The sequence below is a fragment of the Taudactylus pleione genome, unplaced genomic scaffold (assembly GCF_031769625.1).
Source record: "Taudactylus pleione unplaced genomic scaffold, aTauple2 ptg000009l, whole genome shotgun sequence".
NCBI lineage: Eukaryota > Metazoa > Chordata > Amphibia > Anura > Myobatrachidae > Taudactylus > Taudactylus pleione.
Genome location: NW_028284412.1, coordinates 1224264 through 1249596, shown reverse-complemented (window position 1 = coordinate 1249596; position 25333 = coordinate 1224264). Strand labels below are relative to the sequence as shown.

Sequence of the window (25333 nt, the reverse complement as noted above, 5' to 3'; positions counted from 1 at the left end):
AATTTACTTTGATATTTTTATTTTGTAGACTTTAAAGTACACATGTAAAAGAAGTAGATACCCATTTATTTTTTCTTGAATCTTAATCATGGATGTAATTTGGTTCCAAGATGGAAAAGTGGAAGAAGCCATAGTTTATGGCATAGCTATTTGTCTTGTGTCATTAAGTCAGAGTTCTAATGTACAGCACACTGTTACTGTTTACATGAATACAACATATTCCTTCACATCATTACTTGGCAGCATGAGTGTTGTACTATCCTTTGCTCTTATAAAATTAAAATAAATAATATACATTGGGCCCGATTTTAAGCCGCATGCAGTGCCGATATTTGTGCAAATGGTTGATGCTTTGCAACTGTGGATGCGTCTAAGTGGCTAAAAAGTTGGACAGCGCATGAATCCTGATGTGCGATCGCACACAGGAGCAGTCGCGATTGAGACGCACGGGCTCGCAAAAGCATTGGAAATGTATTGGGCGGTGGCTATTCAGGTGCACAGAATTATGTCTTATGGGTGTATTGAATTACTGGTTGAAAACTCAAGTGCTTAGGGGGGTATTCATGAAAGCTTGGAGAGTCACACAATTGTGAAAGAAAGTATCAACCAATCTGCTCCTAACAGTCACTGTACAGGATGTGTTTGAAAAATGACAGGAGCTTATACTAGCATTAGTCTAAAGTTACAAAGGCGACTACAGCAAAAGATGCTAAAGCACGCAAATCTCAATCAGACTCATTATTTCTAACAAGTGACCCCAATTGTATTGAAAGGGCATGTGCGGTAATCAGGCAAATAATACCCAAAGCTTCTCTATGGCTAGGCAGGGCACGAAAATGTAAAAAAAAAAAAGAGTTAGACGCCCAGTCACATCATAGGAAGCAGCAATTTCAGGCAGTGGAAGCAAGGTGGTCCAATTTCAAACAGGACAGGCTAGCCCAGCACTGATCATGTATTTCATGTATTACAGCTTCTCTGTACAGTAAAACTGGGTACACACTATAAGATATATCATGTGTATCCTATAGTGTGTACACCCAAATGAGCATGCACGGCGGTATTATCCCATCTGCTGTGCTCAGGGGCGTATCTATAATGGGTGCAGGGTGAACGGTGCACACGGGCCCCCGGGGGGCCCGCACCGCACACCATGCACCCATATTATTTTAAACTTACCTCTCCGAGGTCCCGCACTGGGTGTCAACGCTGTACAAAGAGCGTGAAAAATGGCCGCCGCGGCCCTTTTTCAGGCGTTTTGCGCATGCGCAAAAAAAGTCCTGGCACGCTCTAGTGCCCAGTGTCAACTAATGCTCTGGTGGCCGGCAAGCCGCGTCAGTCGGCTGCCATTCGCCGGTGAAGAGAGGAGGGGGCCCCAGATGGGGAATGCACATGGGTCCCCTCCTCTCTAAAGACGCACCTGGCTGCGCTGCATGTAACAATATATCATGCTGTCGTATACCGGATCGTGTAGTGTGTACGACACACACGCTATATGTCATTACATTGTATCATTCCGTCACTGGGTACACACAGCGTATAGTGTGTACCCAATTTAAGAGAGTGCCAGCCTGTCTCAGTTTTTGCTCCCCTACAGTGAGAGGCCCAGCCCGGACAAGCAATGCCTGCAATGAACAGGACAGATACAAACTTACATATGTGAACAGGGCACCTCCTGTAGTCCAGTCGCCAGTGTAAAAATTCTAGTCGCCATGATGACCAAGATATCAAATTTTGTTGGCTCTTCTGCATATACCAGGATACCAATAAGTTAGCATTGCTGTTAGATATGGTTTAATTTGCTTTGAAAGAGGAAGAATTGCTTTTAATGTATTTTCCCAAATAAGCTACCTAAGCCACATTATGTGTCCCATTACATCACCTAAGAAAGGTATAGTCTTTATTGGACCACAGCAGAAAAATCTGCATTTGGGGTGAGGGCAGGATTGTCTGCTGCATGTTATCACAATATCTATTGCAGGGCTCGACAACTCCCGGTCGCCAGGTCGCCATGGCGACTAAGATTTTAGTTCTGGCGACCAGATTTTAGAAGCGCCAGGTACTATTGAAAAGTTGGAAATAAAGGCAAATCTTAAAAAAAAGAGATCCTAATGGTAGTTACAGGAGTGGGCGGTATGCTGCATGTATTTCACGGCCCGCGGGGAGGAATGCTCGCCCGCCATTTTCAATTACTGTGGCTTCTCCCGATCATAGATCAGGTCCTTCACCATGCAGCACTGTTTCAGCAGTGGGGAGGAGAGTGTTCATGCCGCGGGGAGCAACAGCACTGTCTGCAGTGGGGAAAAGAATAACTGCGTCACGGGACGCTGCAGCAATGCCAGCAGCAGGGAGCAGAGTGCCTGTGCCGCTGGGAGCTGCAGTACTCCTGTTGCGGAAGAGCAGTGACCACCAAGGAGCTGCAGTTTTACCAGCAGGGAAGAGAGTGGCTGCGCAGCCGAGGGGAGTTGCATCATTACATTTGCCCGTGCTGCTCCCCACCTTTGGAACACCCTCCCTCTCCCCATCAGACTCTGCACCTCTCTACAATCTTTCAAACGAGCTCTTATGACCCACTACTGCATCAAAGCCTTCCAGCTCTCATCCTAACTTGCTGCTACATCTTCCTTTCTCCCCGCCCACCCCATTCTGTGTCACTCCTGTTTGCCTTCCCCTCCCTTAAAGAATTTAAGCTCTTTCGAGCAGGGCCCTCTACCCTCTTGTGCTTCTCCCTACTGTAATTTAATTTATCTCTTACTAGCCACTAGGGCAACTAACACTTGGCTGCTTATGCGGGCGTTAAGGTCGCTAATATAGCAATGTTTATTATCCATGTCCTGTATTGTATTGTATTGTATTGTATTGTAAGTCAATGGTTACTTTTTTGTCTATGTACTTTGTAAGGCGCTGCGGAACACTTGTGGCGCCATATAAATAAATGATAATAATAATTACTGGTACAGTGGAGGCGAGTGACCGCGTTGGATCTGCAGAACTGAGAGCAAGGAGTAGAAGAGTGACCGCTGGGGAGTTGCAGTACTGCTGACTGGGGAGGTAGAGAGTGTGTCCTCCAGGTAGCTGTGAGTGAGTACTTATATTATTCAATTAGAATGTCCTTCCACTATAATATTGTTACTAATAGAGGGCACTGCTGTGTGTGTGCGCCACTATAATTATGGGGTACTCCTGTGTGTGATGCACTATAAATATGGTGCCCTCCTGTGTTTGGCGTATTATGAACTGGGTGCTAGGTAAGGAGTATGGTAGGTTATATTTCCCCTTCGTGGGAAGGACCTGGAAGTGAGGTGCAGCGAGGGTGGTGCCCATAAAAGCTATTGAAAGAAGAAATGTATCCCCTTGCGGGCTCGCTTCGCTTGCCACTAGATTAAATTCCTCCTCTATATCCATGTGGATAGTAGGGAATGACGTTGGACAGTAACTGATGACGTCAGGGTCCGCTCCGTGAAGGGGATCTCGATGCTGCTTAAGGAGTATGTGTAGTAGTCTATATAAGTTTTAGTATATTTTAGCCGGGCACAGTGGTCTGGCCCCTAAACTTTACAACTGGCTTCTAGATTTTCCAAAAATTTGTCGACCCCTGATCTTTTGTACTTATTGGGGTCATGGTAAGCTGCATGCATCCCTGTATCTTAGAATTGCAGAAATTCGTTAATTTTCCATTGCACTCTTATGACAATGATCCTGACCATGTAGTGTGTTACCCTGACCGTTCCAGGTGCACTGCTCAGCCATCGCGCTGAACTGAATTCCCCACTAACTTGCCATAAACACAACACATCAATCCCATGCATATATACAGTACATAAGACTATGGCCGATTGCGGAGATGTACACAATGGCGATATTTATGCTGATAGGGCGATCTGCCATTGCGCATGTGTGTAAGCCGCACTTAATATGCGCAGTGATCGTTTTGCAACTGTGGTCACACCGAGGAGTCAAACGCAACGTGAGTGACAGATAGTCAGCGTTTGGTGGAGGTAACGGGGTGGCTAGGCAATCGCAGGCGTGTCTGACCGTGCAAACGCCAGTGGATAAATTAGCCATGGCGGTCTCCTTCGCAGCATTTGAGCTTTCTGCGTGTCAGGAGAGACGCTGTGTTTGAGACAGGTCAGACTTGCTGCATATGCTGCACGGCTGCCTGATCTGCATCGATGGTACCGATGTTTACGCTGGTGCGTGACATCAGACGGATAGGTGAAGGCAGCAGTGGGCATCACTATGCTTGGGTAAGCTTTGGAAACATTAGCATATTTTTGCAAATTGCAAACCCCGTGGAATCGCAGCAGCGATTGCATTATCATACATTTCTGAACAAAGCACCTACACACAGCATACAACAGTGATGCTTACTATAGAGCCTATACTCACCATAACCAGGAACATTAACAAGCTGGTCAAACATATATGCACCACACCTTACAGTACCATTATAATTAATATTTTACCAATACACCTGAATTATAGTGTTTTATACATAATATATATTTTAGTAGAATTCCAGTCATATTTTGTTTTATTTATATGTATGCATCCCAAGAATCCATACGTCAGATCCCCTGCAATTCCAATAATAGAAATCTGTATTGAAGAATGTAAGGAACCATAATGCCATGTTGATAATTACTGAGTATCACAAAGAACAGTGCAGGCAGCAACGGTTATCGCCGCAAAGAGTTTGTCTGAAAATCAGTTTACTTGGACAGGATCATTTATTTACATTATTAATAGGACTAACAGTATTACTCAGGCTTGAAGACCGTACCTTGCTCACGTCATATTAACGACTGGTCTTAGAAGTGTTTTGTTTTTTTTTGTTTTTATTAATACACACATACATTCAGGAGCTAGCTTTTAGTTGTTTTGTAGAGTACACCAACATTGTTTCCACCACGTATAAGATGACAATAGCCATCAGAGCTGTAACTAGAGACTTGTTGGTGCCCTCGGCCATAAAGAGCATTGACACCCCCCCTCCCCCACCCCAGTTTTCAAATAGGTAAATAAGGTGTGCGCCCAAAAAAAACGGGTGTGTCCTCATGGGAAAGGGACATAACAGATCTGATTTGTCCCGTACGATGATGAAGGGATACCGATCCCGTTGTACCACTGTTTTCCAGGTATCATTGCCAAATACAGTGTGGATCCAACGGCTGCATTGATGATACACAATAATTATGCCATATAACTCACCAGCTTTAGATGTAGGAGAGCGCTGGTGAAGCAGCACCTGCAGCAGGACTTGCCCATCAGAAAAGCCCTGCACAAGCCTGGAGCCAGCAGTGTAGATCACCGACTGAGTGTTGCTTGTAGTGTATAAGCAGTAAATATCAGCGGCGGGTTAGAGTTCCGGGTATGACAGTATTTTAAAATGTGTGTATTAAATAAAGGATGATGTGACTGAAGGTCCTTGGGGAGGTGGCCACATTGAGGGGGAGTCAGAGACAGGGGAGATGAGGCGGTCAGGAGATGCCAGGGATAAAAAAAAAGAGGAAGCTACAAGTGAGAATGATTATAAACAGAAAATTGACCACCCCAAACAGCGCCCCCTGCCCTGTGGTGCCCTGTGCCGTGTCACATGTCGCCCCACCCTAGTTACGGCCTTTATAGCCAAGGCTGCTTGCCAAGTGGTATTGTAGTAACTAGTCTGTGACATACCTGTTCCTTCTCTATTGTCTTACAGGCTATAATAAACTTTAACAAATCCAAGAGTATATAACAATAGTTTGCAAATCATCTTATTATCAATTGAAAACTATTAATAAGAGAATAAAATCTGTGAAGTTCTCTTTTAAGTATTCTAAAGCACCCAGCGCATCCAATAGCTAATCTACAGTGTAACTTTGTGTGCCAGAGGGACAGAATGAGCCAGCAGAGTAAAGCAGTTCAAGCTGAATTAGCCTCAGACACCTTCTCCTTCTATATCATAATGCTTGCAAATATGTGAGCTAAGAGTAGCCTTGGGACACATCGCTAACAGATGCAGACTTCATAGCTTAGAGTTTTGATCATCGTGTCTGGGTGAGGCGATCCTACAATCTTTACAGCTCACTTCATTTTGTTGGGTTTGTAGCTCAAGGGCAATTGAATTCTTTCATGACTAATTTTAATGTTTACATGTTCCTCGGAGTTGGCTTGAAAACTGAGTTTTCATAGGCCAAATTTGTTTTACAAGCATGTTAATGCACGGATGGTTCCCATTGTAAACCTGAAAGCATAAATTCAACCAATGGTTACATTTTTTAAATAAACAGAACACAGAGTGACTGGGAATACCATCAGTGCCTCCCGTCTCCTGCAGTCATTACTGGCTCCCCATTAAATTTTGCATTATTTACAAGTCTCTCCTTCTCCTTTTAAACCCAACTTCCCCGTCTACACATATGAGTCACTAATCCCTAGCTTGGGATGCACTATTATACCCCACCTCCTCAGAATATTTTTTTAGAAATGTCTTATACAGGCTGCACAAAACAAAAAAATTTACAAAAATAAGTCATTTAAATTATATTTTTATTAATCCCGCTCAAAAAAGTATGTATTCTACATGCTCACTACTATTATAACAATGTGACCCTTGCTTTTATTATCATCTTTTATTTGTAAGACGGAACAAAGTGCATAAGGAGTATACATACATAGTAACTGTAACTTGAAATATCATAAAACATATATATCGTAAACTGACTTATCTTGGGAACAAGACACAGCAAAAATAATTATAGACTAGGTAGGATGAGGACATTAGTGGAGGGTAGGCAACTCGGTGCCACTTGTAGAGCTGTTGGTGGTATGTCGCAGGGAGAAGACAGCAGACAACCAGGTGATAATTAGACACATAAGGAAAGCAGTTCCGTAGGGGTCTCTACCCCCCTACATTAAGGTACGGCCCAGGAAAATACAATGACCTGAAGAATGATCGCATAGCGCCCCTAACGTCAAAGCTAGTGACCATGACATCAGCGAGCCGTTGAATGCAGTGACGGGCACAGGTACTGGGGATTGTGGGGGGTTTACATGCTTGCTCTTAGAAGCTTGGAAGCTAGTTGACCGCTACATCTAGCTAGTGCAGCTCGACACATGCGGAGCCAGCTTTCTAGCTTCCCATAGCGGATTTTTATATGTCAATTACTTTGTGTCTATTTTATTAGTAAAATTATTTATCAATTGAACCAGCTGTGTATAGACCCTTTTCCAATCACTGATACACCGCATCACCCTGAGTATAGCGCAGTGTATATTTTGCTGTTAGATTGTGGGGGGGGTAGCCAAATCAGGGATGCAAGGCCATGCCCCCTCCAAAACAATTTTTTTAAAAGTAGGGGGCAGATCCAGTGTTGGCAGCTTCCCTGGACACACCGCAGCCCAGCACATGTTGAGGAGACTGCTGCCACTGAGCAGCAGCAGTCTCCTCGCTCTACCTGCCCAATGTGCTACTGACCCGGGACCCTCCAGCCGACTCAGGTAAATAGTACCCACTCCCCCACCTTCTTGGCTCCACTGCCTAAAATATTTCTTTAATAGCTATTATATTTATTAGAAATGTTTAACTTTGCAATTGTTATGGCTACAAATAATGCAAATGGGCTGCCAGGGGGTACCCATGTGGAAAATCATTGAAAGTCACTAGTCTACAAGTTTACAAGTAATGGTGCAACACAAAACATATGTTGGTGTACATGGGGAGCATCTGTTCTATAGAATCTAATAAATGAAAGAAAAAATAACAACAGGGTCCAGATAGTGGGATTTAACTAATAAGAGTGCAACAACATAAGGGCATATCATTTAATAACTATACTGTAGGTGTACATTTAAGTCCAGCACAAAATATGAATGTACATGGCACTGGTAGGAACATTTTCAGCAATGTCACGATGCACCTTGCACTCTGTACTCGCAGCTTTAGTGAGCAGGTCACCTGCGAATTAACCAGATGCTAATATGGAAGGGAAAAAGGGGTAGGGAAAGATTGCCACTGCAACACAGTATCTAACAGTCCTACAGAGATTAGGGAACTTTTAAACTTAAAAAATTGTTTGCTGAAATCTACATCTAGTTAGGTAATTTAGACCAAAAGCAGGGAATAGAGACATCATGCAAAACCATAATGGAAAGTAAGATACACATTAAACAACATACATTTCCAAAGTACAACAGAGGTAGCGCCATCTGTAGGCTTGTACATTACAGTTTGTAATATCGGTATTTACCTCTGTTACATATCTATGAGTACTGCATTCTCTTATAACCCCAGGTAACCGTGATAAATACAAGTGCTGCACTGGGCATAGAAAGCCAAAATAATATATAATGGTGCAGATGTATGAAGCGCTGGGAAGTGATAAAGTGCAGAGTGATAAATGACCAACCAATCAGCTCCCAACTGTCATTTAACAAACACAGCCTGTAACGTGACAGTTGGGAGCCGAGTAACTGGTCATTTATCACTCTCCACTTTATCACTTTCCAGAGCTTCATACATCTGCAGCTATATACTATACTGTAAATAATGACAAAACTAATGTTTAACATTTTACTTTAAAGCTGCACAGCCAACTACATTGGATTATACTAACCTTCTCCCTCCATCTCCTGGAGCACCGGAACAGCACAGCAACATGCAGTCAGCGCCATGTAAGTGTTAGTGCAGCTTTAAACAGGAAACTGTATTAAATGCTACTCAGGTAACATTCTTATTGCTAAGTAACTAGCTGTAAATGAGAGGAGTGCTACTTGGTACAAATGTAGCAAATTATGGCAGTGTGCTGATGCAGGTCAAGTTATACAGCTATGAGCCACATAGTTCCTTTTGATGATCAAATACTTGCTACAAAGTTTTTCTCTTGGCTCTTGTGTTGCACTGAGAGCTGTGGTAGTCTGGCCTTTGGCATGGAGAATGTAAACTACTGTAATATTTTCCCTATCTGCTGTGGATTCTTAGAATTAAAATAAAATATTAGGTGAATTCTTTTCAATAGTGTGGCCTTCTATGACATCGGCAGTAGCCCGTTACGCTTTCTTTGGAACCTCAAGTGGGTGGCACATTACATTTGCAACATAGACCAAAGAAGAACGACAAAACATGGCTTCAATTACCATAATTACCAAAAGAAGTGTATGTTCCTTAAAGAGAATGGCTTGTAAGTGACCTCCTGTGACTTTCACCAGTATATTGCTGTATCTTTCGGAGGTGCTCATTTCTTGATCTTAGAATATACTGAATACAGCTGCACAGAGGGCAGCTTTTTGTCACATCCCAGCTCAGAAAAAAAAAAAAAAAAAACTTTTTTGAGTCAACAGCATAAAAATAAAAAGCAATGCCTATAAAAAGTTGCAGAAAGTCATATATAGGCTAATAAATGTAAGCAACCTGAACATACAAAAGCACCTGGCTCTGCTATATAGTTTGTGCACCCATCATATAAAGTCAGTTCTGTTGCATCTCAGCTTCTAAGAAATAAATGGCATCAGTGTGCAATGTTCCCAAATATACAGTATTTGAATCAATATTTAGCGTGTCATGTTGGCCACTGTCTAGGAAGACATCTGTAAGACGAAGTACTACCAACCTGCCCACTCGAAGAGTAAGAACCATTCTGGCTCTTTAACACCACAATAACAAGAGAGAGGGTCTGCACTGAGAAGCTACAGTACTCCGGCCAAAACTGTGGCTCTCAAGAGGATCCATGTAAAAAGCACAAGCCGCAATACAACCTATTCATGCCCTAGGCACAGCGAACTGTTTTAATGCACAGAAGTTGATTTCCCAGAGCTGTGTACTTCTAGGAAACAAAAGTGGCAAACGTACAAACCCTATACCCTACAGCTACGTAAACTGCCACTAAATGCTCTCCTTGGCAGCAGCCCACTTGCATGTTTTGTTTAATTTTTGTTTTGTTTTTAACTAGTCTTCTATGCATTATAAGATGCCATATGTTTTTCATTGACTATCAAAACAGTCTCAGAACAATTTATGGTTTCATATATTTTATATGGGACATAATCCCATTAAAAACTTTGTATTAATTGCTGTATCAAGAATATAATAATTAGGGATTGGGTCCTCATTCTTGCTTCCTATAACGCAGTTAATACACAACAGACAAAGAGAATATCTTCCTATACAAAACATTCAATTCTATTACAGTGTTCTTAATGCTATAATTCGGCCATTAGAAAAAATAAATTGAGGTTTAAAAAGAAATGTGTTATAGAGGTAGAGATTTTTATTGATTGGGAGGTTAATGCTTTTTGGGGGGATTAGGTGACTCATAAGACAGACATTTAGGGGTAAAGACAGCTGTGTGCGATGCCCACAAATTGTAGTTGGAACCACAGCACTGGCACGCCAAATTACCACGACTTCATCACCAAAATGGCAAATTTCTGTTTGCAGCCCCATTGGGGTTTGTATATATGATCTGGAACTACCGTAAGTGTGGCATACGCACATACTAGAATGTTGGCATTGCCCGAAAATTGACTTGATCCCACATAGAATGATTTGTACAAACAGGTAAGAGCACACTCATTTACATCACTGCTTATTGCACTCCTCCTGGTTTAAGAGTTGCAGTTCGTGAACTGATGCACAGATATTTTATTATCAATTTTTGTTTCTGCCATTTGTTACTATTGAATTCTTCAGTAAAATGTTACTGAAGAGGCTTTGTATTGTATTTGTGGGATTTTGGGGGATTGCATTGTGCTCGATTCTTTCTTATGCATATAGGACTATACACTGTATTTTTTTTAAAGTAGAGATTTAATTACTTATTGCACAACAGATTTGTCAGATTATTTATTCAAAAGCAGGGGTGTAAATAAGAGGCAGCATCTCTCATCTCCCTGGTTATTACATCTCCTACTAGTAATATACTGCATTCCATATAAAAATCTTCCCAACAGATTAGGAAAAATGGATTTTGAAATGACAACATTCATCTGCAGTGAGCCTTGATTAATAGAGGGACATAAAATACAATGTGGTATTAGGCTTAAATTAGATTATAGTGAAGGGAAAAGAAGAGAACAATAAGGAGCAGAGCTTTGAAATGGATCCCGAACAATATAATCTAGTTACTTAATTTCATGGAGTTTAGCGGCCTTCTCTTCTATCCACAAGCCTAGATGTTAATCTATGTTCTAACCCGATTTAATTTTCCAGTTCACGGGATGGGAATATGCTTCAAATGGCAAGTCCACTAAAGCTATGCTGCTCTTTTATAGAGAGCAAATTCTTCAACAGACTAATGCAAAGGAAGAAATTTGCAGCACGTTTCATGAACAATGAAAACAAAGTGTATAGAGGGACACCGAGCCTGACAAAATCATTATTCCCTGTATTTTGCCGATTCGAAATACAGTAATGACATTAGTTGCAAAAAAAAAAAAAAAAAAGAAATGAAGTTTAAAATACTTTACATATACAAAGGAAGGTTAGAATGATGATTTAATAAAATGCAGCCGTACCATTTTGACCTCATATATGGGGGGTGGGGGACGACATTTCCATTATAGCAAACTAACAAAACAAACAGCTCGACAAACTGAAAGTTTCGATTTCTGGGGGAAATTAAAATGTTTTCTCGCACCCACAAGTAATGGGTGTCCCACAGGCTATATTCAATTGTTTTCCCGATGGCTGCGAGTGACAATTACTTATCGTGCACGTTGTGCCCTAATGCACAGCTTTACAAGTCTAAACGTTCCAAAGTAATGGGAGCGCATATCCAAATAGTAATTTGGTCACCCAAAATGCTAGACTTTTTTGCGTATTTCTGCTGAAAACCTCAGGAAGGTACAAGCAAAATAATGGGCGCCAGCAACATTTGCATCTTTCAGGATAAACAATTAAATAGCTCCCAATCATTTTAGAATTTAGAATTTAATTCACCCCTCTATGTCTGTACAGTTGTTATTGTTATCTCTGGTTATTAAAAAAAAAATGTCCACGCTGTCCCTTAATAAGGACATACAGTAGGAAGTGTGGGCCTGATTCAGAGCCGGACGCTCTGACAGAGCGCTCGCTCTGAATCAGGGCCGGCCTTCTGTTTTTCTTAGAGCGGCTTCCTGGCCGCTCGCATAGCTATGGGTAACCACCCACAGCTATAGCGAGCGGCCAGGAAGATGGTAGCGATGGTCAAGACCATCGCGACTATTGGGCTTCCGACAAGACCCTTGTGGTACGGTCTCGTTGTCGCAAGCCCTAGAGTGCTTTCGGCTCTAACAGAGCCGAAAGCACTCCAACTGACATCACTTGTGATGTCAGTGGGGTCGGCCCCTAACGGTAGGCGTTCCCATGGGAACGCCTCCGTTTGTGCAGCCACTCCCCCGGCCCGCCCACCAAATGGGGCGTGCTGTCACTCAACATCGACAGCACGCCCCCTTTGGTACGAGACCCGGAGAGACGGTTTGCCCGTCGCTATACAGGTCTCACACATGCGCACGACGGAACCGGCTTCATCGTGCGCATGCACACTGGGCCACCATCGACCCGCTTGCGAGCGCTCAGCGCTCGTGAGCGGGTCTGAATCAGGCCCTGTGTTCTTGTGATTCATATACATTCCAAATATACTCACGCACCACGGTTTACTCCTACGGCAATCTAAGGAACTCCTCTCATAAATGTGGACTATCATGTATCTTCAGAGAACAAATGTCAGTGTGAATGTCCTACGAGTTTATTTAGCATAACGGAGTAAAATATATATTTTTTTGTATTATTTCTTCATGTAAGCAACATATGATTAAATGCTTTGTGCCAAAATTCCTTGTAAAGGGGCAGAGAGGTTGAAAAAATAGTTTATCCCATAAGATCAAAACAATGTACTACCCAGTTTCATGTAATTTATTATAGAAACAATTGTAAATAGAAAAAAAAAAACTGTTGCTTAGCTTAGTAATTAGATTTCTAACAAGATACAGATAAGATAATAACTCGAGACATAGGATGGTTACTGGCCATCAACAGGCTGAGACTGGTTACTGAAAATGGTTGGTTGGAGTATTATGGTGCATACACACAGGACGATCATCAATGATAACGATATCGTTGTACGATCTCTCGGGTGTGCTGGATGATCGATATCGAACATCTAGCACACCACAAACCCGCCAACGACCCGCGATCAACAATCGTGGGTCCCTATAGTAACCTGGTCGACATAGACCAGGTTGGCCTGCACGAATGGGCGATGGATTATCGTCCATACATGCCCATGCATCGCAGGTCGTTGGGCGCCGAAAAATGCACGATATGAATAATCGATATTATCGTTCTTATCGTCCATTTAAATTGTACTGTGTGTATGCACCATTACAGTGACTAAACGTATCTGCAATAACAAAGAGATTACTGTGCAAGTAAAGGTAACTTTAGGGATGTCACTGTATGAGCTGGAAATATGTAAACCAACTTCCTCTGGAAATGCATTTTATGCCCTTTTGCTGTAAGCTTATGTTTTGGGTTTGTAAAAAATAAAAAAAAAACATATCTAGAACAGGGCTAGAGGGCTAGGCAACCGTGCGGCACTCCAGCTGCTGTAGAACTATACATCCCAGCATGCCCTGCCACAATTTTGCTGTAAGGGCATGCTCATACTGTTGCAGGGCTTGCTTTGATGTGTAGTCCCCCAGCAGCAGGAAGGCCACACATTGCCTTCCCCTGGTCTAAAACATAAGAGAAAAAATAGACTTTCTAACGCAGCCCTAATCTTCACTCAAACTTTGCAGATTCTACTGAATAATCTTAATTTTTTTTTTTTGTTCTAAATAACATTTTGTCCCTAACCATGTAGTTCTAACATACATGGGGCCCTATTCAGGTAAGAACACGGACAGCACTTTCCTACAATAACAGCAGGATTGCTTGTTACCTAATACATATGCACACAAGAAATGCCTTTTGCTCAGTTTAGAAAAATATTAAGTTGCTAAAAAGTATAGTTGTGTAGAAGTATAGATTGTTTATTAGCTAAATTCTACAGTATTTATGTGAATGGTGGATAAAGTTATTAATAAGGTAGAAGTCACACCCAGCCAAGCCATTAGAAGGGTTCATACATTGAGATCTCTAGAAAGTATCCTAAAATATTAGGCACCGGCACTGATGTAAGGTGCTGTGCCTACCAGGCTTCTTGTATTTCCCCTACTCTACCAAAAATGCACTCTCTTGAAGTAGACAACACTACACTTTTGTGAAAGCTAATGTAATTCAACAAAACCAACGTGTTCCTTAAGAAGACGAGAAACTGCTAGGAACTACAGTGTGAAGCCGCTAAAAGAACATTATGCAAAGTGAGCTGGATAGTATGTAAAATATTTCTTAGCGGGTGTTCTCAATTCCAATCCCCAAGTTTTGCTTGGTCAGTAATTATCCCACCTGTTTCCACAGACATAAATCCTGAAAACATGAACCTGTTAGGGGTACTTGAGAATTGGAGTTGAGAACCACTGTCCTAGAAGATCAAAGCAATTGAGAGAAAAGGTGTAAAGGTTATATGGCAGCTCTAATATCAAGAACAATATCATTTGCATCTTAAGTTCCTTTCAAATGTACTCTCTCTACCGGATGTATGGATAAGCATGATAAGAGCCCAATATTCATGTTGTAAGCTAGGGGGCACAGTATTTGGGTAAGGGTAAGGATAGCAGATATAGATGGAAGGAATAATGGATGAACTATATATTGTACTAGTACACAATAGATTTCTACAAGTTAAGAACCCAAATTCTTCTCCCTAGGGGGGGGGACAGGCCGTATCAGAAGTACACTGGTGTCCAATGGAGGCGATAGATGCTGGACCCCCATTCCTTTTGATAACTGAAATAAATTAATTTACATATTTCTTTCATTTTGTTCTCTTTTCAAATACCAAGCATATTCCTCGTTTGGTTGGTGTTAAAAATACATCTCGCTAATGAGATTTTTGGGTACAACTAGCGAAACTTGCTCATTTACATTTTTTGACTCCCAGAAAAAGTTAACATCGAACTGTATGTGGAGCTACGGCAGCCACAGTTCATTTGATGTACAAAAAATTAATTGGTTCTCTTTCTGTGTCGGTGAAATAGAAGAGAACAAAGCACCGATGTAACCACCTCGCCTTCTTGTTGCATAATATCTCATACACACAGAGAAGCTCAGGTTTAGAATATTAACTGCAGCCTAATGATCTGTGAAAATGTTTAAATAAAATCAACAGATTATTCTTTATTTTTTTTGCTATGAAATCTCAAAACAAGTAAACAATTCTCATTAAAGGATAAATAAATATTTGATAAAATATAGCAATACGTCCAAGTATTAAAGAACAATGGGCCTGATTCAGAGCCGTTCGCTATTTGCGGTCGTTCGTTCAAAAACAAGGGGTGGCTATTCAAATGATCCGTTCGCAAATTGCAGTCTGTTCACACCTCTAAGTCTGAACGAGCGAGCAAAACATACGCTCGTTTATTTGTTAAAAACGCCCCCTGGCCGCTCGCACCATACGTCATGTCCGCTATTTATTAGATTAATCGAGTACATCGACCAGCGTATGAACTGCTCGCTATTCTTGTGGTTGGTTTTTGCTACCACAATCTTGCGAGCAGTTCTGGCTATAAAATAACCCAGTGACGTGGTCAATGACGCTGCTGTATTAATTATGCACACCCATAAAACGCCCGTTTTGACCTTTAAGCACGCCTGCGTTCGGATTTCCACTCCCCGTTTTCAAGCACCTTCCCCTGTTACCACCCACATACGCCTCATTCTGTCACTCAAAATAGCAGGCATTCGCTATATTGCGAGCACATGAATTTCGGCCGCACTGACTGGTTCGCGCATGCGTATAACGATCCGTACGCATGCGCAGATGTGCGAACATCGCTCGCAACGAGCGTACTGCCGCTAGCGAGAGGCTCTGAATGAGGGCCAATGTGTTGGGGTGAATAAAGGTACGCAGTTTAATTCTGTTGCCTTCAAGGCCAAAAGATAATATCCTGGTACCAGCGATGACATTCAGAGTCACTGTGATTAAGGTAAGCACGTGTTACTTGTATTTTACTATATATGGCAATGGCCCATGGTTACGTATTTTAGCTTGTTAAATACACTTTAAAGCAGAATGTACCTTATCTTACTGGCAGGGAAAAGATTTCCTTTACTTTAAAAGGGGCACAAGTGTATGCGTCTGGGTACTTCTCATCTGCCACAAATCAGCGGGTATAAATTCTAAAGTATTACCATCTCACACACCTATTTTCTTAATAAACAGCATTTTTAACTTGCAGCTAAAGTCTCCTACAGAGTACTACACTTGAACGGCTGTAATACTTACATTCTGTTTGCAGGAGAATCCATTGATCATACAGATGTGTCCACATACATCTAGCCCTCCTTGCGCATTAAAAAGCCCTTGCTGTGGAGCAACTCTGTAGTGCCAAGCGTTTTTTAGGGACACTTTTTCCCTTAAAATGATATGCAGCATGCCTATACTCTGTGTGCGACTGCGGCTGTATCTGCATGCAAAGCGCTACGTTACAGGGTCAGCGCTACGTTACAGGGTCATAGTGTTAGAGACGGTGATTGTTGTGGACCCGGGGGGGTAACAGGAGTAGACACCGGAACAGGTTTAAACTGAAAGGTGGGTTGTTTAATGTGAATGTTGGTAGACATGAACAAAAAGATAAACTACAGTCCAGTAATAAACAAACTAATATATGTGGCAGGAGGGAACTGTAGTGAGTGGGAATAAACGAATGTCCAGATCAGTGACAGAGATGAATCCAAATAGACTGTCAGAGTGAAGTGGAAATCCTGGTATAATGAATAGTGGCTGAGAGGGATATCCAGAAATCCTGTGATGATGGCTGAAAGGGAAATCCGGTAATGCTGTGAGGATGACTGAAAGGAGAATCCGGTAATGCTGTGATGATGGCTGAAAGGAGAATCCGGTAATGCGGTGATGATGGCTGCGCAGGAATGGGTTAACTGAGGATCCAGATTCAGGTAGGAGTGGGTCTGGTGGAAGGTGCAGGACTGATCTCCAGCGGAGTGCAAGGCGAGGCAGAGCGGTGCAGGCTATGCAGAGAGCCGGAGGCTGACAAAGAGTTAGGGCTAGCACCGGAGCACAAGTCTATGGTTCAGAAGCGCAAAGAACTCTCTCTCACAGCTGACACTGTGAACACATGGCACTATCAACTACAGGGCACTCCAAACACCTTTAAGTACCCAGTAACGGAACGTGATAGGCCAGAGAGAGAAGGAGACCTACAGACGATTGGCCTGCTATGTCACATGGCCAAAGACAAGATGGTGGTGCCCAGACAGCGTGATGCGGAGACGCCACTAGACTTACCCTTGCAAGGATGGCCCAACACTGGCACACCTCTGCGTACACGCAATGCCAGTCTCCACACGCCAGTTCCCCCAACAGAAGGACCGAGCCACAGCGCCATCACCGGTAAAGACCGCAAACCTCCACGCCACGAAACCCTGGTCCTGACACACAGACACTGTAACGTAGCATTTTGCATGCAGATATAACCAAAGTCACACACAAAATATAGGCATGCCGCATATCATTTTAATCAGTAGATGCTACTTGTGCATCCTATTAGCATAGTTTTGCCATTAAGAAGCATTAAATATAAAAGTTGTGCAAAAAAACACTCGACACTACTAGTTGAACAGTGCTCACGTTTTATGTGTAACGTGACTTGTAGTACACGGAGGATAGATGTATGTGGACACGTCTGTAGGTTTAATTGATTTTGTACGCTTTTCTGCACTTCATTGCTCAGTTATGTAGTACATGTGATAAATATCTGGAAGTGAAGCTAAAACAACATATTTATGTGATGAGTTACCGAAGACAAGAGCAGAGATGGCTTGCCCACAAGGCTAAAAAAAATAAAAGATTAATGTGTAATATATTGATAAGTAATAATAATACAGATGTAGTACGGATGTTCCAGAGATGGGAGGTTTTTTTAAGTAGATGGACGAGTATTGCATTTACACCTACTCTCGACTTACAAACAGACAAGGTATAGATGCTGTTTACAGGGTGCTCATATGGGTTTCTAATATATGGAAAAGATCAGGTATAAACTGTTGGTCACGCCGTACTCTGTACTGAAAGATGCACACGGAGCATGACGAAAAAAACCTGTGCTTTAATGCATTAGGCAGAAATTATGATGGCAGCATCTGTTCTAGTAAAAGACTTTTTGACAATTTTCTAGTTCTAATTTTCGAATAGCTCCAGGAAATCCATGACCCTTTCTAGACAAAGGGCCATAAATCAATTGCTGGCTGAAAGTCCCGGACTGTTCGCATGCCGGAGTTTTCGCCGTCATCGCTTGATTTGCCTCCGGAAAAGTACTGCGCCATATTCAATTGCAAAGGACGCGAGAACGCGTCACGGCGAAACTGAAATCGGCAGAAAGTCCTGTCACATTTGGGGAAATCACCCTGACACCCCCCAAAAGTTGCACTGACATGGGGGATCACTATGGAAAGCCACAACTAGCCCTACTGAAGGTATTTGGGGTGCATAATGCTCTCAATTGGTGCTATTTAGCATCTGCACAAGTGGTGAAGAATAGCATTTAGCAGGGGGTTTTTTTTGCAAAAATAAGTAGTCCCAGCAAATGTGGGGTACATTAAAATGGGTGCAAGCATGGTTAAAAATCGCTAAAGTGCGTTTTTAAATTTTTTTTAAAAAAAAAGCACCTTCAGCAAACACTTGCAATCCAAAAACCGCATGGGGCATACTTGGGGTACCCCCTGGAGTCTATTTCGCTAGTTTTTAGGTTTGTCTCCCAACTTTGTTTTTTTTTTTGCCCCCAAAACGAAAGTACTTTTTGGGTGTCATTAAAGTGCTTTTTAATTTATTTATTTATTTATTTTACACAGTTTACCTTTTGGGGGACTGTGCCAATGCTGCAGGTTTGTTCCTGCAACTTTGCACCCAAAACACCCAATTCTGCACTTTTTCCGCCTCCATTCAGATGTGAATCTTTTCCGCTGGTTACAAGGCGCAGACTTTTCGCACCGGCGAAAAGTCTTTGCAATTGAATACGGCGGACAGTTTCCGACAGGCAAAATGATGTCATCAGCGAAAACTTTCCACCGAGAACAGCTTTTCGCCGGCAATTGAATACGGCCCAAAGTAGCCACCAATATTTATTATTTATTACCAGTTATTTATATAACGCACACATATTCCGCAGCGCTTTACAGAGAATATTTAGTCAGTCACATCAGGCCCTGCCCCAGTGGAGCTTACACTCTATGCCACCAAAATAAAACATTAATTTTAACAATAATATAGACATTCACAGCAATATGGCAGCATGAGGTGAGTAACATCCAAATGATTTCCATGACAGAAAGCATTTCTTAAACATGCAAGAAGAGAGAACATTGTAGCGTTTAACCTTACGGTAAAGAAAAATTATTCTTTTTTTAGTTCATTTTTATTTATTTGTTATGTTAGTTTTAAAGTATCAGAATGTGAAACAAAAGATTGAGGCTTTTCTAATAGTTAACAATATACATTCTTCTATCATGTACACAAGTTGGGTATAACTTTCCTTTTTTCATAATATTTGTTTACAAACAAGCTTGAAACAATTAAACTAAGTTTGTTTTCATAAATACAATAACATTTTGTAGAGTTATGTTGCAATTCTTAATGCGCTTTGGAGGTAGATGGGCTCAACTGCTTCTCATCTAGTTACACCTAAATGTGCAGAACGCCATCTTTGTGGGAGTGGTGTAACCATTAATCACCCCTGTGGGCTGCTTAATGCCCCAAGCTGTGATTTATGTATGCGTCGCTACCAGCTTTCTGAATATTACCCACAGGTTTACTAAATTCTGCTGTAGCTTTATTTGTGATTTATTGCATAATGTGCTTTACAAAAAATATGCGGAGGTACCCAGATTGGTCTGGTATACAGAAGAAAAGGACAATACACTTTACAGGATGATTTAGCACATTGTCCAAGAACCCCCAAGCTGCACCTACATACATTCCCAATTATACTTCCATTGTCCTGAAGAAATAAGGCTGTCTTAATGTGGCCTTTTTATTTGCAAGGCATTTCTCAACAGAAAGATTTGCGGAATGAATCCGAGTCATCCCAAGGATGTGAATCAGAGCAGTTGGAGAGATTTTTTAACCCTTTAAACGCTGTGTGGAATTAATGGGACGCTGGTCTGGTGGTGACTTTCATTATTTCTGTGTGCATGCACAATATGTGCATAATTTAATCGTCAACTGTGCGCAGATCAAGGACTCCAGAGATATATTTGCATGGTCTATCTGCTGATCCAGACTGCTCCTCTAAAGCAACACACAGTGTAAAAACTTCCACTTCCCTAGTTTAGCAAATACCATGCTCTCTGTGGGATTCTGGATTAAGGGTGCAGGAAACACATACATAGAAAACAGATTCTTTCACCTACAGGTCACTGGTTCAATTCCGGACTGGATGAGAAGTGACTGAAAGTTATTAGCATCAAACAAGTCAAATGAATCCTGGGAGTTATTGGGCTCAGGACAGTTAAAATGGACAGGTGCTCATGTCACTTAGCCACTGGCGCTTTAACTAGAAGACTTTATTCTAACAGCTTGTGGGAAGCTTTTTCCAAAACGTATCATTATATAAATTAGCTGGTTACCAAAACTCCAAAAATAGTTTGAGCTCAAGATTGAGAGCTCAGGTAGGAGAGGTAAACACAGATGTTTTTTTTATGATTAATATTATTATAATAGAATGTAATGTATTTTTAGTAATATGGTATACATTACATTTACACATATACAGATGTGCACACTCTGATGCTAAACTATTATAGATGGCGCTTGTATATTCTACTAAATAAAAGTGCAATATTCGATCATAAAATTAACAAAATTACTAAAGAATTAAATCCTACGTATACAATAAGCTGTTGTTGAATAATACGTAATATTTTATATGAAGGTGGATTTTGGCGTAAATTGAGATATATTGGACGATATGTAGTTTTGAGGCAAATTGTAATGACATATCGTTCATATTGCATAGTGTGTATCGTTCATCGCATCTTCCTATCTGATGTACTGTGCGCCAGATGGGATTATGTAATGAAGGACATCATACTGCTATATGCAATATGGAACGGCACATCATGCCATCCTACACAGCATCGTACAGTGTGTATGGACGGCGGGATGTATCATTCCATCGTGTCATCCCGTCGCTGGGTACACACATCGTGTAGTGTGTACCTAGACTAGCACACCTCCTTCTAACTCTCCAGTCTCTGCTATCGCCTATTCACACAATATTGCCGGGCATCGGATAGGGAATCCTATCGCCATCGTCCTTATTTTATTACTGCCATCTCAAGTTGGTGATGGAAATGTTGGGGCACAAGAAGAAATGCTGTATTAGTTGAGTAAAGCTTTATTTATTTTCTTATGTAAAAATGTTTACACTTCTCACTGGGGGAAGGGTGGGGGTCTTAAGTCACTTAATTTGGTTTTATAGATTTTTTTTTTTTTTATCAAAACGGATGTGAGAGTTTGGCTTCTAGTTCTACTGCTCATGTGTGTGCTGGGTCGTTCATCGCATCTTTTTATCGGCCTGCAGTGCAGGCCAATCAGAAGATATCTTTAATGGCACCATGCTCCTAGATGTGGCCACTGAATGCTATATAGGGTGCACAATATAGCGTGTAATGTGTACAGCTGACCAACATATCGTCCGTCAGTCTTGCCATCGGCCACGATCCAGCATCATGTAGTGTGTACCTAGCATTATAAACAACAAATGATTGTGATTGCTTGGGTGCTTATAATAATAGCTGACCCAGGTAGCCCTTTGATATTCACTGTTTTTATTTTCATCTCACCACTCCACTAACACATTAATCCTTCACCTCTATAGTAAAGCATCCCCTCCCTCACTGCTATAGTAAGACAATACCCTCCCTCACCTGTTTACTAACACATTCCACTCCCTCACCTTTGTAGCAACAAATTATCCTCGCTCACCACTGTAATAACACATTCCCCTCCTTCGCCGATGTTGTAACACATTCGACATTCTACTCCCTCACCTGTGTAGAAATACAATCCCACCTGTATTAACACATTACCCTCACTCCTCAACTCTGGAGTAACTTATTCCCCTCCCTCACCAGTCGTTACATATTCCCCTCCCCCACCCGTGTTGAAACACATTCACCTCCCTCACCTGTGTAGTAACACATTCCCCTCCCTCACCTGTGTAGTAACACATCCCCCTCCATCACCCATGTTGTAACACATTCCCTTTCCTCAACTGTGTAGTAACACATTCACCTCCCTTATCTGTGCAGTAACACATTTTCCTCTCACCTCTGTAGTAACACATTCCTTTCCTCACAACTGTACTAACACATTACCCTGCCTCACCTGTGGCCAAAGAGCTATTGCGGAATCTGTGAAAACACATGTTTACCCCTTTGCAGGGCTGTCTGCCTCATAAGCCAGGTCAGGATCATACGGCTAGTGGTGGCTCCAGATGTGGGGCTGCCGCACAGTCCAATATTAAAATAGGGGAGGCACAACAACTGACAATGTTTTTCAGTACTTGGGTTGAGAGTTGGTGTGGCCAGTTAGTTGGTGTGGCCAGTGGCGCACACAGGGGGGTTTTGTGAGTACCTAGAAACCCCCCGTCAGGCCGATCCATGCTGTGGCCACAACAATTTATTTTTTGTCTCCATCTCATCTGGCTACCGCTGCGCTGGCTGTCCTCTTAGCTCGGAATGGCCCAAATAGATAGTCACGGAGATGGCTGTGTCCAGGGGACTTCCTGCAGCGCTTAACTCCTCCCAGCAGCCCCCAAGAGTCTTTGAGTGACTCACTGCAGTCCTTTCCCCCATGGCTCTGGACGGCAGGGGAAGGACAGTGTTTGGGATCTGTTGTAGGGAGGGGGTGCCTAATGTATATGTATATATATATATATATATATATATATATATATACACACACACACACACATATATATTATACATTATACACACACACACACATTGAGGTGCGACACTCTCGTGAATAAATAAATACACACGACAACTGTGTCTTAGATCACCGTTTCAGTACTTTAAGTACTATCTTCAGGAGATAGTACTTCAAGTACTGAAAGGTTGACTGAAGACACAGTTGTCGTGTGTATGTATTTATTTACGAGAGTGCCACACCTCTATGCCTGTGTACTTTTGTTCTGTGAGGGCACCTCGGATATTGGCTTTACTCTTATTGCGAGTGCCGGACCTTAAGACAACTATAATATATATATACATACATATATACAAAAAAATTCACAGACATACATGTGGGAAAGTGCTGTTATATTACATGCTCGGCTGACACTTATATTAGCATGCTTTTATTTTAATATAGCTAAGCACCAGATGCTTTTTTGTGTGTGTGCATATATATTATACATATATAAACAAAACATCTTGTGCTGGGATATATTAAATTAAAAACATGCAAATACAAATGTCAGAACAGCAAGTAATATAGCAGCACTTACGAACAAATAATCAATATATCTTTGTTATAGCTAAGAAAATTTAATTGTGGCAAAAAAATATATATCTACTTACAGTATATACATATATATATATATACACATACATACACACACAGCGGCCAAAATAAGTATTGAACAACATTTTTCTCAGTAAATATATTTGTAATGGGGCTATTGTAATGAAATTTTCACCAAATGTCAGCAACAACCCATGCAATCCGCAGATGCAAAGAAATCAAACCATGAATGTCCATAAATTAAGTTATGTGTAACAGCTAGGGGTGTGCAGGCTCGGATTAGTTCGGATTTACCTGCCAAGTTCGGATTTTTCCTGCCAAAAATCGGGTCTCAGAAAGAGGCAAAACATCATAATTCCTGGACAAAAGTCCTCTTTCTGAGACTCGATTTTTTGCGGGACAAATCCGAATTTGGCAGGAAAATCTGAACTAATCCGAGCGTGCACATCCCTAGTAATAATGTGAAATGAGACATGGAAAAAATATTGAACACGCTTACTGAAATTTATTTAATACTATGTACAAAAGCCTTTGTTGGTAATGACAGCTTCAAGACGCCTCCTGTATGGAGAAACTAGTCGCATGCATTGCTCAGGTGTGATTTTAGCCCTTTCTTCCACACAGTCTTCAAATCTTGAAGGTTCCGTGGGCCTCTTCTTTGAACTCTGATCTTTAGTTCTTTGCATAGTTTTTCAATTAGATTCAAGTCAGGTGATTAGCTGGGCGATTCTAGCAGCTTTATTTTCTCTCTCTCAAACTGTGTTTGGGATCATTGGGCACGATTCTATTCTACACGATGTGAATAGCGCCGGGAATAAGCTCCCGGAGCTATTCAATACACCGCGCAGCTAACCCCGACTAATGATTTCTTCTCGCACCCCTCCGGGGATGCAAACAGAAATCTGACAAAAGTCCCGGCGCGAGGCTGTTTTCTGCCCTTAGCGCTGGGAAGTTAGGTCGGGGAATGCCCGTTCTCGCGCCTAAAAACCCTGTTCCAAATGCAAATGTCACACCTAGAATCAACTCCAGACCTTTTACCTGCTTAATTGATAATGAAATAACGAGGGAATAGCCCACACCTGTCCATGAAATAGCTTTTGAGTTGATAGTCCCATTACTTTTGGCCCCTTAAAAAGTGGGAGGCACATATAGAAATCGTTGTAATTCCTACACCGTTCACCCGATTTGGATGTAATTACCCTCAAATTAAATCTGAAAGTCTGCAGTTAAAGCACATCTTGTTTGTTTCATTTCAAAGCCATTGTGGTGGTGAATAGAGGCCAAAATATGAAAATTCTGTCAATGTCCCAATATTTATGCACCTGACTGTATGTGTGTGTGTGTGTGTGTGTGTGTGTGTGTGTGTGTGTGTGTGTGTGTGTGTGTGTGTATGTATATATGTATATATATATATATATATACACATACACATATATATATATATATATATATATATATATATATATATATATAGAGAGAGAGAGAGAGAGAGAGAGTTAGGAATTTAATAGAAGCATGCATATATAAATAAAATATGCAAAAACAATAATCAATTATTGTATCCATATTTCTTTTTGGCTGCAGAAAGAAACTGTCATTTACTACATTGGGTACATTTGAGTAACAGTATATCAATATCCAAGGGCTGTACAAACTGAATTCGTATAATAGATTTTATGTATATGTTGTTCTGTTTTATTAATTTTTGTCCGTTTCTATAAAAAAAAAACAAA

The 25333-nt window shown here is 41.5% G+C and overlaps 1 protein-coding gene across 3 annotated transcripts in view; it reads right to left on the bottom strand.

The window, feature by feature from the left end:
- DENND1A (DENN domain containing 1A) overlaps window positions 1-25333 on the bottom strand; it is a 742523-nt gene that overhangs the window by 593497 nt on the left and 123693 nt on the right. The window lies entirely within an intron of this gene.